At 49.2% G+C, this 13,827-nt stretch overlaps 3 non-coding genes across 3 annotated transcripts; 1 reads left to right on the top strand and 2 right to left on the bottom strand.

Moving 5' to 3' along the window:
- The first annotated feature begins 7,198 nt into the window (after positions 1–7,198).
- Trnaa-cgc (transfer RNA alanine (anticodon CGC)) lies at positions 7,199–7,270 on the top strand. Its single transcript has one exon. It is a non-coding gene; the product is annotated as a tRNA-Ala (tRNA).
- A 284-nt stretch (positions 7,271–7,554) lies between these two features.
- On the bottom strand, positions 7,555–7,626 carry Trnac-gca (transfer RNA cysteine (anticodon GCA)). Its single transcript has one exon. It is a non-coding gene; the product is annotated as a tRNA-Cys (tRNA).
- Positions 7,627–7,944: 318 nt separating this feature from the next.
- Trnaw-cca (transfer RNA tryptophan (anticodon CCA)) lies at positions 7,945–8,016 on the bottom strand. Its single transcript has one exon. It is a non-coding gene; the product is annotated as a tRNA-Trp (tRNA).
- Between the last annotated feature and the right edge of the window lie 5,811 nt (positions 8,017–13,827).

Genomic DNA, 13,827 nt, shown 5'->3' on the forward strand with positions numbered 1-13,827 from the left:
CGCGAGCAACGCGAGGTTTCTTTTTATCAGGTGACACTCTGCGTTTGGCATCTTTTGGTGCATCGGAATCTGCCTTTTTAGCTTTCCTGGAACCTGATGCTGCATGGGGAAAGTTGGTATTTAATTGGCTATCTGGTGAATCTGCAAGAACTACAATATTTTCAGCAGGCTGTAATGTCACCTGTTTAGTGTTCACGGGGTCGGGATGCAAATAGTAGTAGTAGTAGTAGAAGGGTTTTGTGGGCGCACGACAGCAAGGTCTTCAGCGCCCGTTCAGTATCATAGTGAGACGGGTGTCAAGAAAAAACTCAGAACATTTACATCTAACGCAACATAAAACGGAACATAAAACACGGGGAACAATTATTGAAAAATATGCGCTCACCCACACCGAAGCGTGGGATGAAGCAGGGCGGCAGCAGTAAAACATGGACAACACAGGAAGAAAAAGGTAGAGGGAGCTAAAACAATGGAGCAGATGGAAGTGGCTGGCTGACCGCAAGGAAAAAAGGGAGGAGTCAGCCACTCTGCAATACACTAAAACCGCCAGCCTAAAAGCTGAGGCCAGAGTCCAGACACATCACAAAACTTAAAAACCCTAGACACACACGTCTCATCATTAGCTAAAACACAGGGCAGATCCCCATCAACTTGTGCTTCTGCCCTTGCATCACGGTATAAAACGCAGTCTGTCAAAATGTGCCGGACAGTGATGTGCACACCACAAGCATCACAAAACGGAGGATCCTCCCGCCGTAATAAATAGCTATGTGTCAGAGGACAGTGCCCGATCCGAAGACGTGTGAGCGCCACCTCTTCCCGCCTGAGCAGCCGGCAGGAGGAACGCCACGGCCGAGTGGTTGACTTTACTAACCGCAGTTTACTGGCCGTCACCGCCAGCCATTCAGCCTCCCACAACTCCATGCACTTCCTGTGGAGTGCAGCGATGACTGACTGCAAGGGGATAGGACACTGGACCACATCCTGCTCTCTGCAGGCCTCCTTGGCAGCCCGATCAGCCTGTTCGTTGCCCCATATGCCGACATGACCAGGCACCCAGCAGAAGGATACCTCTTTACCCCGCCGTTGGAGCAAGTACAGTTTGTCATGTATCAGCTGGACCATCTCTTCAGTCGGGTACAGGTTCTGCAGTGATTGTAAGGCACTAAGAGAATCGGAGCAGAGAAGAAATCGATCGCCCCGAACACGATTCATCTGCTCCAGTGCCGTCAGGATCGCGTGGAGCTCCGCTGCGAAAACGGTATATTCAGCAGGGAGGCGAATCCGGGTAACATGATCAGGGAACACCACAGAACAGCCAAGGAAAGTCTCCTGTTTGGAGCCATCAGTATAAACGACAGTGAAACCGCGATGCACATCTAAAAGGTTAAAAAACAGAGATTGGAACGTAAAATCTGGCGTGCCATCTTTCTTAAAATTAGTCAAATCTAAAATAAGTTTGGGTCTCCGGAGGAGCCAAGGTGGAGATCTGCTCCAACCGCGACGTAAAACACGAAGACCAGCCATAGACATCGCACTGAGGCAATCCTGTGCGCGAATCCCATAGGGCTGCGTCGCACGTTGCCGGTTATGAAACAATCGTGCCAGAGGAGGCTGAGCAACGGTATGGTATGCAGGGGTGTAGGGTGTGGACAAAGTTTTATACGCCTGGCGCACTGTAAGTAGCCGTCGCCGCATATGAAGTGGCGGTTCACCAGCCTCTGCACAGAGGCTGGGGATGGGGCTAGTTCGGAATGCCCCAGTGGCCAACCGAAGCCCTTCATGGTGCACAACGTCCAACATTTTTAAGTAAGAAGGCCTCGCAGACCCATACACCGTGCACCCAGAATCGAGCCGAGACCGCACAAACGCCCTGTAAAACTGGAGCAGACAAGTCCTGTCAGCTCCCCATGTACTGTGGCTAAGACATTTTAAAATACTTAAAGCCTGAAGCGACCGCCGTTTCAGGTCTTTAAGATGAGGTAACCACGTGAGCCTCGAGTCAAAAATGAGCCCCAGAAATCTCACCGTGTCTTTAAAAGTAAGAATAGTATCCCTCAAGCGCAACTCAGGAAAGGTTAAAAGCGAACGAGAACGGTTAAACAGAACACATACAGACTTCTCGGTGGAAAACTGAAAACCACTCTTCTTCGCCCAATCATCCAAACGCCTAATCGTAAGTTGCAACTGACGGGTTGTCGTTGCAAGGCTTGAAGAAGAGCAGAACAAAGAGAAATCATCCACAAACAAAGAACACTGGACAGGACTTTTCACTATGGACGTAATGCTATTAATAGCGATGGCAAACAGAGTCACACTTAAAACGCTACCCTGAGGGACACCATTCTCCTGCTCAAAGCGATCAGACAGGACGTCACCAATTCGGTATCTAAAATATCGTGGCGAGAGGAAAGACTGAAGAAAAAGAGGAAGACAACCACGAAAACCCCATTCGTGAAGCTGCTCCAGGATGAGACGCCTCCAAGTAGTATCGTAGGCCTTCTCGATGTCGAAAAATACACCTAGAAGGTGATGACGGCGTAGGAAAGCCTGTTGGATAGCCGCCTCCAGGAGGGCAAGGTTATCGAAGGTGGAACGAAACCTCCTGAACCCACACTGAAAGCGACTAAGGAGTTGCCGGGATTCTAACATCCAGACAAGGCGGCGGTTGACCATCCGCTCCAAGGTCTTACCTATGCAACTAGTGAGGGCAATGCTACGGTAGCTACTTGGGCTCGAGCGGTCTTTCCCGGGTTTTAAAAAAGGGATTAAAACCGCCTCACGCCACGCGTCAGGAAAGTGACCCGACGCCCAAATGGCATTAAAAAGTGCGAGGAGGATGTCTTTGTTGCGCATTGTGAGGTGCCACAGCATACTGTAATGGATCCTGTCGTGGCCAGGGGATGTGTCACGAGCGCCAGACAATGCAGAATCCAGCTCCCACATAGAAAATGGGCAGTTGTAAACTTCATGAGAGGTGGAATGGAAGTCCAGACTACATCTCTCAGCAACGGCTCTATGGCGCTGGAAACCTGGATCCTGACTGGTTGTTGCAGTAACTGTGGCAAAATACGCTGCCATAGTCTGGGCAATGTCTCGCGGATCCGTGTGGAGAGTGCCATTATTCATTACAGCAGCTATGGGGCACCTCCCTCCTCTGCCAGAAATTCTCCTGATGGTCTCCCACACAATGGAACTTTTGGTGGAACGATTAATGGTGTTCAGGAACGTTTGCCATGACCTCTTCTTGCTCTCACGAATAATGCGGCGACATCTTGCCCTCGCCACCCGAAAGGCTGCAAGATTCTCAGCAGTCGGCCGACACTTGAACCGACGCAGAGCCGCACGCCGGGTCCTGATCGCAGAGCGGCATTCGGCACTCCACCAAGGCACAGGTGGCCTCTTCCGGTGGCCTGTGGACTGTGGAATGGATGCTGCAGCGGCGTGGTGGACCGTTTTGGTAATATGATCCACCCACATCTCAACATTCGCACAGTGGTCGAATTGGGCCAACTGGCTATAAAGTGTCCAGTCAGCTCCACTGAGCACCCATCGTGGTGGTCTCCTTTCGGGGCCCACGCCATCGAGCAGGTGAATCCAGATTGGGAAATGATCACTGCCGTGCAAGTCAGCGACCACTTCCCAGTGAGCACTGGCGGCAAGAGCCGGAGAGCAAAGCGAGAGATCAATGGCAGAGAACGACCCAGTCGCTGTGGAGAAATGAGTACTCTGTCCTCCATTGAGCAAGTAGGCACAGGATGACAGGAGAAGCCTCTCAATTGCTCTACCCCTGGGGCAGGTAATTGCAGAGCCCCAAAGCACATTTTGGGCATTAAAATCACCACAAATAATGAATGGCTGGGGGAGCTGAGTAAGAAGGTCGGTGAGGGCTGCTTCATCAAGAGCATCATGTGGGGGCAAGTAAAGTGAACATACCGTCAATGGATGACGCACGTGCACGGACACAGCGACGGCCTGTAGAGTCGTTGTAAGTGAGAGAGGCGAGGAGTGGTAGTCCGCCCTGACGAAAATACCTACGCCTCCTCTAGCTCTCTCTCCACGCAGGTTGTCCTTTTTATGGAGTGTGTAGCCTCGTAGCTCAGGGGAGTAAGATGGATGGAAATACGTCTCCTGGAGACAGAGACACAGTGGTCTACCCTGAGACAGTAGACGAAGTTCCTCCACATGCGTCCTGAACCCTTGCAAGTTCCACTGGAGTATGGGAGCCATCTATGTTGGGGGTAGCACCTTCATCCTGTCTCTCCGACGGGGCGGGGAGACCGCAGCAGGTGTAGGGGCAGGCGTGGGACGAGATGATTGCCCCACACATACATCGTACTCCATCAACTCTGGGGAAGAGTCAGATGAAGCCTCACGTAAAACAACATCCGCATGGTCCGATGGTTTACCACGGGATTTGACGCGCTGTTGCTGCTGGACGGTAGCTTTCTGTGGTTTGGTGGACTTTGGGGGAGCTGATGTGGGAGTGGGAATTGGCGCACTGGGTTTGGGAACAGCCTCAGCTGTTGGAGGCGCTAGGGGCTGGCCCAAGTTCGCCACTGTACCTTTGTCTGCCGTTCGAGTAGGGGCTACTGGCTCTGAAACACTGGGTGCGTTGCAAGTGCACTGACAGCTACAGGTGTTAGTGCCAACACTGACCACCTCGGTCTGCGTTGAGGCGTCGACTTTTGGAGTAGGCTTCTGAACCAGGGAGGCAAAAGATGTAGCAAATGTGGGAGGTTGCATCGACTTAAAGATCTTCTTGGCCTCACCATAGGGGATACGCTGGGTTGTTTTTATTTCCTGGACCTTGCGTTCCTCTAAAAATATGCGGCAGTCCCTACTCCAAACAGGGTGGTTCCCAGAGCAATTAATACATTTTGCCGGACGCGAGCAACCAACTCCTTCATGAGCAGCCAGACCACAGTTTCCACAAGTCGCTTCGCCTTTACAGCCTAAGGTGGTATGCCCAAAACGCTGGCATTTGAAACAGCGCATTGGGGCCGGGAAATAAGGCCTCACACTAATGCGAAGGAAGCCAGCTTTAATATGTTCTGGAAGTTTCGTGCTACTGAAGGTCAGAATAAAGGAGTCGGATTTGACAAGAGTGCCATCAACCCTCTTCATGATGTGTTGGACATCAACGATACCTTCTGGAGCCCACTCACGTTGCAGTTCTTCCTTGGGAATATCAGCTAGATCTCGGCATGTCACAACACCTTTGCTGTAGTTCAAGGTGCTGTGCAGTTCAGTGTCTATGGCATACTCTCCAAGGCATTTAGCAGACTGAAGTTTATTGGCTTGCTGGGAAGTGGAAGTTTCCACTAGCAAGGTTCCATTACGTAAGCGCTTTACCGATTTTAAGGAGCCACAGATTCCCTCCAATCCCTTTTGTATATAGAAGGGCGAAACCTTCTCGAAACTACCCTCCTTCCGTTTCACAATGAGAAACACATTCGGATTACCAGAATGTATTCTGTTACCTAAGACTGGACTTTTCAAAGAAGCGCCGGAGTCAGGGGGACTGACTGCACGGGCCCTCTTAAGAGACTGGGTGTTAGAACCTTCCAGCGGCCCACCCTTTCCGCTGGGAGGAAGAAAAGAGGAGTTCGAAGGATCCATCTCGGTCCCACGAGCAGCTAGGGAACTAGAAGTCCACCTAGACAGAGCCCCGCGTGCCTAGGTAAGCCTTATACAACTGAGGTGCGGCAGGTTCCCCAGAGGTTGCCCGCTATCGACTGTTCCACCTCAACAGCCATGCATCTCATCAGCGCGCAGCACACCTTGAGATTGAGGGTTTTTTTATAGAGGTTTGTTCCATCCTCGCGATCCGGGCGGTCAAGCCAAGATCCCCATTCCCTGAGACACACAACGTTCCACCGCCGCGCCGCACGGTGGTCGCTGAAGTACGCTCAGAGCTTACGGTGACGGGGGACTGGTGGCGCCTACCAGTCTCCAGCTCAGGAACCCCGGGGTCGCCAAGCCCGTACCCAGCAAATAAATGCTGAGCCCCTGGGGGCTCGGGATGCAAAGGGTCACTTGAAGGAATGTCGGTGATGGAACGGATGTTTTCCGACAACTTGTGGGAAGTGCCCTCAATCTCCGCGTTAGGTTCATCTACAATTGTGGTATGGAGAGAGTCCTTTGCACCTTCGCCCTCGGCAGAACTTTGCTCAGGAATGATGGGTGATTCCGTGTCGATATTACGACCGCCGGAGCGTCGGGCATTTCCACGTCATTGGGATGTGTGACGGCAGATGTGTCGTGCGCGGCACTGTACATCGCGTTAACGGCAGAGCTCGCGAAAATGCCCGCACCGGTAAACAAGCGGCTGGCTACGGTGGCGTACTGTGCACGCGGCTGGCCGTCCGGCCCTGTCTCGGCTGGCAACTGCACAGGTCGCCTGCGCGGACATTGAGCTCTGAGGTGGCCGAACATGTTACAAACAGAGCATGTGCGAGGCTGCCCTTCATAAACCACTACAGCTTTAAAACCGCACATATGAACGAAAGACGGAATGTGAGTTTCTAAGTCAATCCGGACAGTTCTCACCCAGTTGTCAACTTTATAGTACATATTGCCACCCCAACGGTCGGCGATTACTGAGTACACGGTACCGTACTTGGAGAGGGCCTCCTTGATGTACGTAAAGTCGAGTTCAAAGGGTAACAAGTGCACTTTAACTGCCCTAAGTCCTAGTCCGGCGTAAGTAATGGCAACGCGACTCACCTCGCCATTGCTGGTCTTGTATTCGGCGACCCCGTTCGTAGTGGCCATAATCCTCTGGCAGATATCGTCGTTCTTTAATTTAACATAGAAAACCTTGCTCAAAAAGTCGTATCCCATGCCAAGGCAGTCTTCTGCAGGCACTTAAAACGTGTCACGAAACCAATCATCAAACTCGTAAACCTTAGGACGCACTACATCGAAACTAAAGCTGAACTTTAAAGTGTACTTCCGTAATTGAGACTCCATGTTGCACAAATACTAACAAGTCACAAGACGCACTATGTAAACACACGCGAGCGTAAACGCCGAGCACGCTGCGCTGCTGCGTCCGACCGCTAAGGCGGCTCGGCCGCGACTGCTTAGGTCTTGTCATGAATAGGTTCCTCGAACACTTACTGTACCGTTCAAACCTAAGAAATAATGACAGTAGTATCCAGGAGAGACTCGTCCCAGATGTACTTGCTCTGGCGGGGGTGTAACTCAGTGGTAGAGTGTCTGCTTCGCATGCACAAAGTCCTGGGTTCAAATCCTAGCTCCTCCAATTTTTGTTTCTCCGTGCAGCAGTACATGAAAACTTTTGCCTATCACCATAGTCTATAAAATTCAGTGTACGAGATTCTTCCCCCAAGCAAGTGTATTTCGTACAGTTCGACCTCATGGCGGGAGGACGATGACCTGCAAGACCCTTGGCTGCGATCCTCCCATTGAAATGTTGCTCCAAAGCCTTCGGTATGGCGTGCGGAGTGCATCTCAAACGTGTATTTGCAACTCACCGCGACAATCGTCTTTTTTTTCTTTTTTTTTTTTCGAGATACTGAAAAATGAAGGGGGCACCCGGGATTGAACCGGGGACCTCTCGATCTGCAGTCGAATGCTCTACGACTGAGCTATACCCCCTTTCACGATATTCCTATTCCCATAACGTAAGGAAAAGTATTATACTCTGCGTGGCTAAAGACGTCTAATCGAGCAAAATATCGTGTAATTTTTGTCTCTCAGTTATATATTAGCGTTAAACGATATAACTATCAAAAATACTAGACACTTCGCGCCTGGAGAAAGTGCGAGTCGGCGCCTTCACCTTAATGTCAGAATGCGAAAATTGCACTAGTAGCTTTTTTCAAGCAAGTCCTGTTCGTCCGTTCTCTGTAATCGTTTGGTATCTGATTAAACTGACTTACTCGCCTATGGCTTTCGTAAACGAAAATTTCATTGTGACCCCGACGTGATTTGAACACGCAACCTTCTGATCTGGAGTCAGACGCGCTACCGTTGCGCCACGGAGTTTTTTTTTTTTTTTTACAAATGGAGAGTAGTCAGTTCCTTGCAGGTGGAGACAAGGCGGGCAGGGGTCGAATCCCGAGGCCTGCCCGCGATGGCTCCCCGCACCCATCCCTGATTCACTCCTTCAAGCAGACACTTGTTATAAATCTTTGTTTCTCATTTTTGCTGTTACATTATTTTTTTGGCGGTGATAGTTGTTAACCCTCTGCTCCGAGGTATATAGTGCTGACACATTTGTAAATGAACATTCCTTCTTTGTCGTGTGTCATTTGTGTGTCGTGATCCATATCGAAAGACATTCCTCTTCCATTAGAGGTGTGAGATTGTCATGATAAGCAACAATTAAAGGGAGACTAATGAAAAGAAATACATTGACCAGGTGTAACAGAAAGTATAACTTAAAAAAATAGAAATAAAACAGAATACATTTCTTCTTGACTTGCTTCCATCGTCCAATGTGGTCATCCTATGCCATGTTTTTCGAAAGTGATGTCCATCATGTTGCCGAAAAATTTTTTACTGTCAGTGACACTTTGAATTTTCCAGTATGCCAGCTCCATGTAGGTTAGAAAACTAATAAAATCGTCCTCTCCACGAACATTAATGATATTGTTAACATAGTGCCCCAGGATCCACATGACTGTATTGTTTTTCGTCGCAGGGTAAAACTTTTTGTCGGGACGCATGAGGATATCCAGCTGCAGATTGTCTTCCGCGCTCCTTGAAAGTACGGAGATCCTCTTCTTGACCCACCGCCAATTCAGTGCATGGCCACCGCAGGTAAACCGATGGATCAGTGAATCGATGAGCCCACAACAGAGACAGAGATTTGTGTCACTTAACCCAATTGCATGTAGCTTTTCATTAGTGGCAATCGTGTTATTTACTACCCTGTACCAGGTTGAAGCAACATCCGAAGAGTGTACTTTCAAGCTGACGTTGGCCCACACCGTTGTCCAGCCGGTAGTCGGATACTTCCGTTCTATTGTCTATGGGACCGCCGACTTCTCCCACTCACGTTGCAAGTCCCGAGTTGACAGTGGTCGTCGCCGTAGAACACCCCCATCTGCATAACTAACATGAAGGAAAAATTCTCTGATGTGTTTCAATTTGTAATGGATTTTTCCGACGTCAATCGGCGGTCGCACACTCGCTGGACGCACTGTGAGGAACAACTTTTGAGTAACAGTGCATTGGCTGTCATGCAGTAAAGTCGTGGTCCGCTTGATGTACAAGGCCATTGCCTTCCCGGCGATGTTAACTAACTCAAGCCCACCAGTAGTTCTCGACTTGGCCAGCGTATCGGAGGACAATTTAAATATGTTGCCCTTCCAGATGTATTGATTGGCAACCTGCATGATCTTTCTGGCCTGAAGCTTGGGAATGGGAAAGAACTGTGCAACATAATACGCCTTGGAGAAGACGTAGGTATTGAGAATCCTGATTTTTTCGATAATGTTCACAGCACGCCAGCGACATTCGACAATGGTACCCTGTATCAGATGCGTCACTGACTTCCAATTGGAGGCCGCCATTTTGAGAGGGCACCTATTCAAGGTGATTCCTAGTAGTTTGTGAGATTCCACAACATGCGCCCACGGTATAGTTAAGCTCTCGAAACCCCTGATATCGAGCACTTTACATTTCCGGTCACTTAGTTGTGCTCCAGACACTTCACTATATTGGTCGATCGCCCGTTTAATACGGACCACCTCGTCGTCACTGCGTAACAGTACGGCAACATCGTCAGCGTACGCACGGACTATGAATGTGTGACCGGACATTGACACTCCTGACAACTGGTGATAAAGAGACCGAAGGAAGGGTTCCAGTGACAGCACAAAAAGTGACATAGAGAGTGGACTGCCCTGGGGGACACCCTGCTTAATGGATATCGGTTGCGTCAGCTGTCCATTGACTTGTATCCTCGCTGATATAACAGATATCAAATTGCGAAGGACGTTTATCACCCCTTCCTCGAGTCCTACTTTGTCCATTATGTGAAAAAGGTATCGGTGGTTCACATGATCAAAGGCTTTATGAAAGTCTAGAAAAAGCAGCGCACAATTCATGTTGGTGACTGAGGCAATGGAGATGAGGTCCCGAATTTCAGACATCGCAGACATGGCATTCCGTCCTGGCACGCACGCCTGGTGCCGCCGGACAACTTTGTGAATGAGCGGAGACATTCGGGTGTTAACAGCTCTGGCTATAGTTTTGTAGTCAAAATTGAGCAGGGTGAGCGGGCGCAGATTATCATATCGCTTACACCCTTTGCGTTTGGGAACAAGGACAATTTTACCCTCCTTCATCGCAGCAGGAACAGGCGCCCCAGCAATGATTTCATTTAAAATTTCTGTAAAAGTAACACCAAGTACATCCCAATACCGAAGATAAAACTCCTTGGGAAGTCGTCCAGTCCTGGGGCTTTGTTAGCTGGCGACTTAACAATAAGTTCTAAAGTCTCCTCGACACTAAACGCAGCTAGAAAGTCACGATTATCATCCTCAGTAACAGACGTGTCCATCAACTGGAGTATAGTAGCAGTCAAGCCATCATTGGTTGGGTAGTCCGAGTACAGGCCGTGATAATACCTCTGGATTGCCGTGACTATGTCAGGTGGCCGAGTGAGAAGCTCCCCGTTATCAGTTGCCAGTTCGTCTATAAATAAGCGTCTACGGTTCGTCCGATGCTTAATAAGATGATACATGGAAGTTGTCTCAGATTGAACAAAAGATTTGACTTTTGACTTGATTTTTAATCCTTCTAGTTGTTTACGTTTGAGACTGAGCATCTTAGCCTTGATTTGCTTTATTTGAGCCGTGTAAATATTATTGACGCCAGATTTGTCGTAGAGCTCCCTTAAAATCGAATAGTAAAATTCGGTGGTCCTCTTTGCATCCCTTGATTGCGTATTACAGTACGAAATCAAAGTCCGACGCAACTTTGGTTTAGCAAAGGACGTCCACCACTCTACTTTCGTACGGTATCTATTGACAGAGCGAAGACAAAAAGTCCTAGTTCGTGTGACAAGTACCTCGAGATCGGCGTCGTGAAGGTGGGAAATGTTGAACATCCAGTGATTTCTGAATCGTTTGGTGGGTTGTCTGTCCAGTTGTATAACGGTGGCGTAGGCGCAGTGATCGCTACATGGGACGGGAATGACCTCCGAGTCAACAACATGTACTCCGAGCTGAGAAGACATATATATTCTGTCGAGGCGGCTACTCGAGGTGGAAGTGAAGTACGTAAATTTCACAAGGTTAGGGTGAAGGAGTTCCCACGTATCCTTGAGATTCATTCGTAAAACCAGATCATGAAGCTCCTTACAATAGTTAAAATGCGGCCGCTGATCTTTTTGATGTACAACACAGTTAAAATCTCCTCCTAATATGAGGGCAGTCGGATTTTTACGAAGCAGGTAAATTAGGTTCGCAAGGACCAAGTTCTTTAAAGACGAACTGTGTCCACTCCCTGAGGGCGCGTATAGGTTCACGAGCGTGACACCGAATATTTTGCAGCATATGCCACGCCCCGACTCCAGTGTTTCAACGTCCGAGACGGGGATGCCTTCACGCACGAGAATGGCTGTACCAGTGCTAAGTTCGAAGGCAACATTGGTAATACAGTGGAAGCCGGGAATGACCAGATCGGAAACAAGGAATTCCTGCAATAGAAGTATATCAGCGGCAGACTCATATACGAACTGCCTAAAGACTGCAAGTTTCAATTCAGACGTGATCCTGTTAACATTAACACTCAGGAACTTGTACGCTTGTGCCATGGAATTGACGGAGCTACTTTAAATTAACGTGATCATCGTCTCGGGCAAACCAATCCATTCGTAAACCAGCTGGGGGAGAGTGGCCATCACCATCGTTCGCATCCGAGAGGGCTTGCAGTTTGTGTTTGCTGCGTGGTACATTCAAGTTCCGTTGGAATTTCTTTTTGTTCCTCCCGACGCTTGCGACTTTTTCCGCAGAAAGCGGCATCGTAGAATCGACACAGGTCTCCTGTGCTGGTTGCCCTGCTACAGCAACTTGCATGTGCGTCTCGCCGGATAGTCCTTCCGGAGACGCGCTAAGTTCTTGTTTACCCACACGTTGGGATTGTGTGGAAACACTATCCCGGTCAGGTTGTTGACAAGCAAGGCTGAGATCTCGCTCTGTGTTGACACACTCGTCAGCGTGTTTGTTGTCTGTGTCGCGTGGCTGTGATACGAGTTGGGGACCTGCGCACACACCGTCGACGTCACTTTGGGCAACGTGCTGAGGTTCACTATCGGTTTGTTGGGGAACCGACTCGACAGACGTGGACGGTAAGCAAGAACCAACCTGGGGCGTAGCACTACCGTCATCGGGCAAAGAAGTATTAACATCAACACTTGATGCTGGTATAGCGTCTTGCGAAAGCTCAATGTCGCCTGCCGGATGTTTGATATCAAGTGTGGCAGGTGTCACTGGTACTGAGACGCCTTCATCTGAACTACTACTGTCGCACGTTCGACGTCTCTTGGACGCTACCCCAGTGACTGGACGGGTGAGAGGGTTCTGATCCCCGCCCTTCGCAAGAGGAATAGCAGGGAACTCGTCTTCAAAAGGTTTTTCATGTACAGTCACAGTATCAGTGGAAAGGGACGGCTCATTACTTGGTAATTGGGTGCCTGTCACTAAATCAGCTAAAGTGAGCCTCTTACGTTGTTGGAAAGTAGGCTTTAAGACGGTCATTCTTTTAGGGCAATTTTGCCGTAAATGACCACTTTCATTGCAGTTAAAACACGTAGAAGCTTGCATAGAATATGTAACCTGCACCTTATACCCACAAACAAATACATGGGATGGGATGTTGACTTTAACTTGCATCTCAACCGATCTGATGCCAGAAAAACATTGCAACTTATGTTGCCTGGACCACTTTTCAAGTCGAATGTTACGCACTTCGCCATATGTCGTGAGCACATCTTTTAAGAAACAGTTGTCTACTTCAGGGGGCAGGTTGTAAATACGCACGTTAGAGATCTCGACATCCGCGTTAGTAACTTGGACAGTACTCACAGTGCCATCGCGATGCAGGAACTCGACGCCGCCGCCATGTTTCTGCAGAAGTCGTTCCAGTAAGAGGGGATTCAGGAGCTTCACGAAAAAGCAGTACAAATCCAGGTCGTAGTAGGCAGCGTGAACTTGATCAGTGGTTATGCCTATTGTATCGGCGATCCATTCATGAACTTCCAGTGAACTTGGCTGAACTGATCGTGTAGCCTTGTCTAACTCGAACTGCAGGGTATTTTTCCTTGGAATTTTGGGAACCATCGTGCAAATTAACCAAAATGGGCTAACTGCATACAGCAAACACTGAAAACAATGACCCTAACACACAACCACGCACAATCACGTGAAGCAGAAAGCAAAAATACAGCGTAAACAAAGCAAGTGACACTGAGCGCTCCGAACGTCCGCACGCTGCCGCGTCTCATGCGGTGGAGTCGACGCTGCTTAGGTCTTGTCATGAATAGGTTCCTCGAACACTTACTGTACCGTTCAAACCTAAGAAATAATGACAGTAGGATCCAGGAGAAACTCGTCCCAGATGTACTTACTCTGGCGGGGTGTAACTCAGGGGTAGAGTGTCTGCTTCGCATGCACAAAGTCCTGGGTTCAAATCCCAGATCCTCCAATTTTTGTTTCTCCGTGCAGAAAACTTTTGCCTATAACCATATTCTATAAAATTCAGTGTACAAGATTCTTCCCCCAAGCAAGTGGATTTCGTACTGTTCGACCTCATGGCGGGAGGACGATGACCTGCAAGACCCTTGGC

The sequence above is a fragment of the Schistocerca cancellata genome, chromosome 3 (assembly GCF_023864275.1).
Source record: "Schistocerca cancellata isolate TAMUIC-IGC-003103 chromosome 3, iqSchCanc2.1, whole genome shotgun sequence".
Lineage (NCBI taxonomy): Eukaryota > Metazoa > Arthropoda > Insecta > Orthoptera > Acrididae > Schistocerca > Schistocerca cancellata.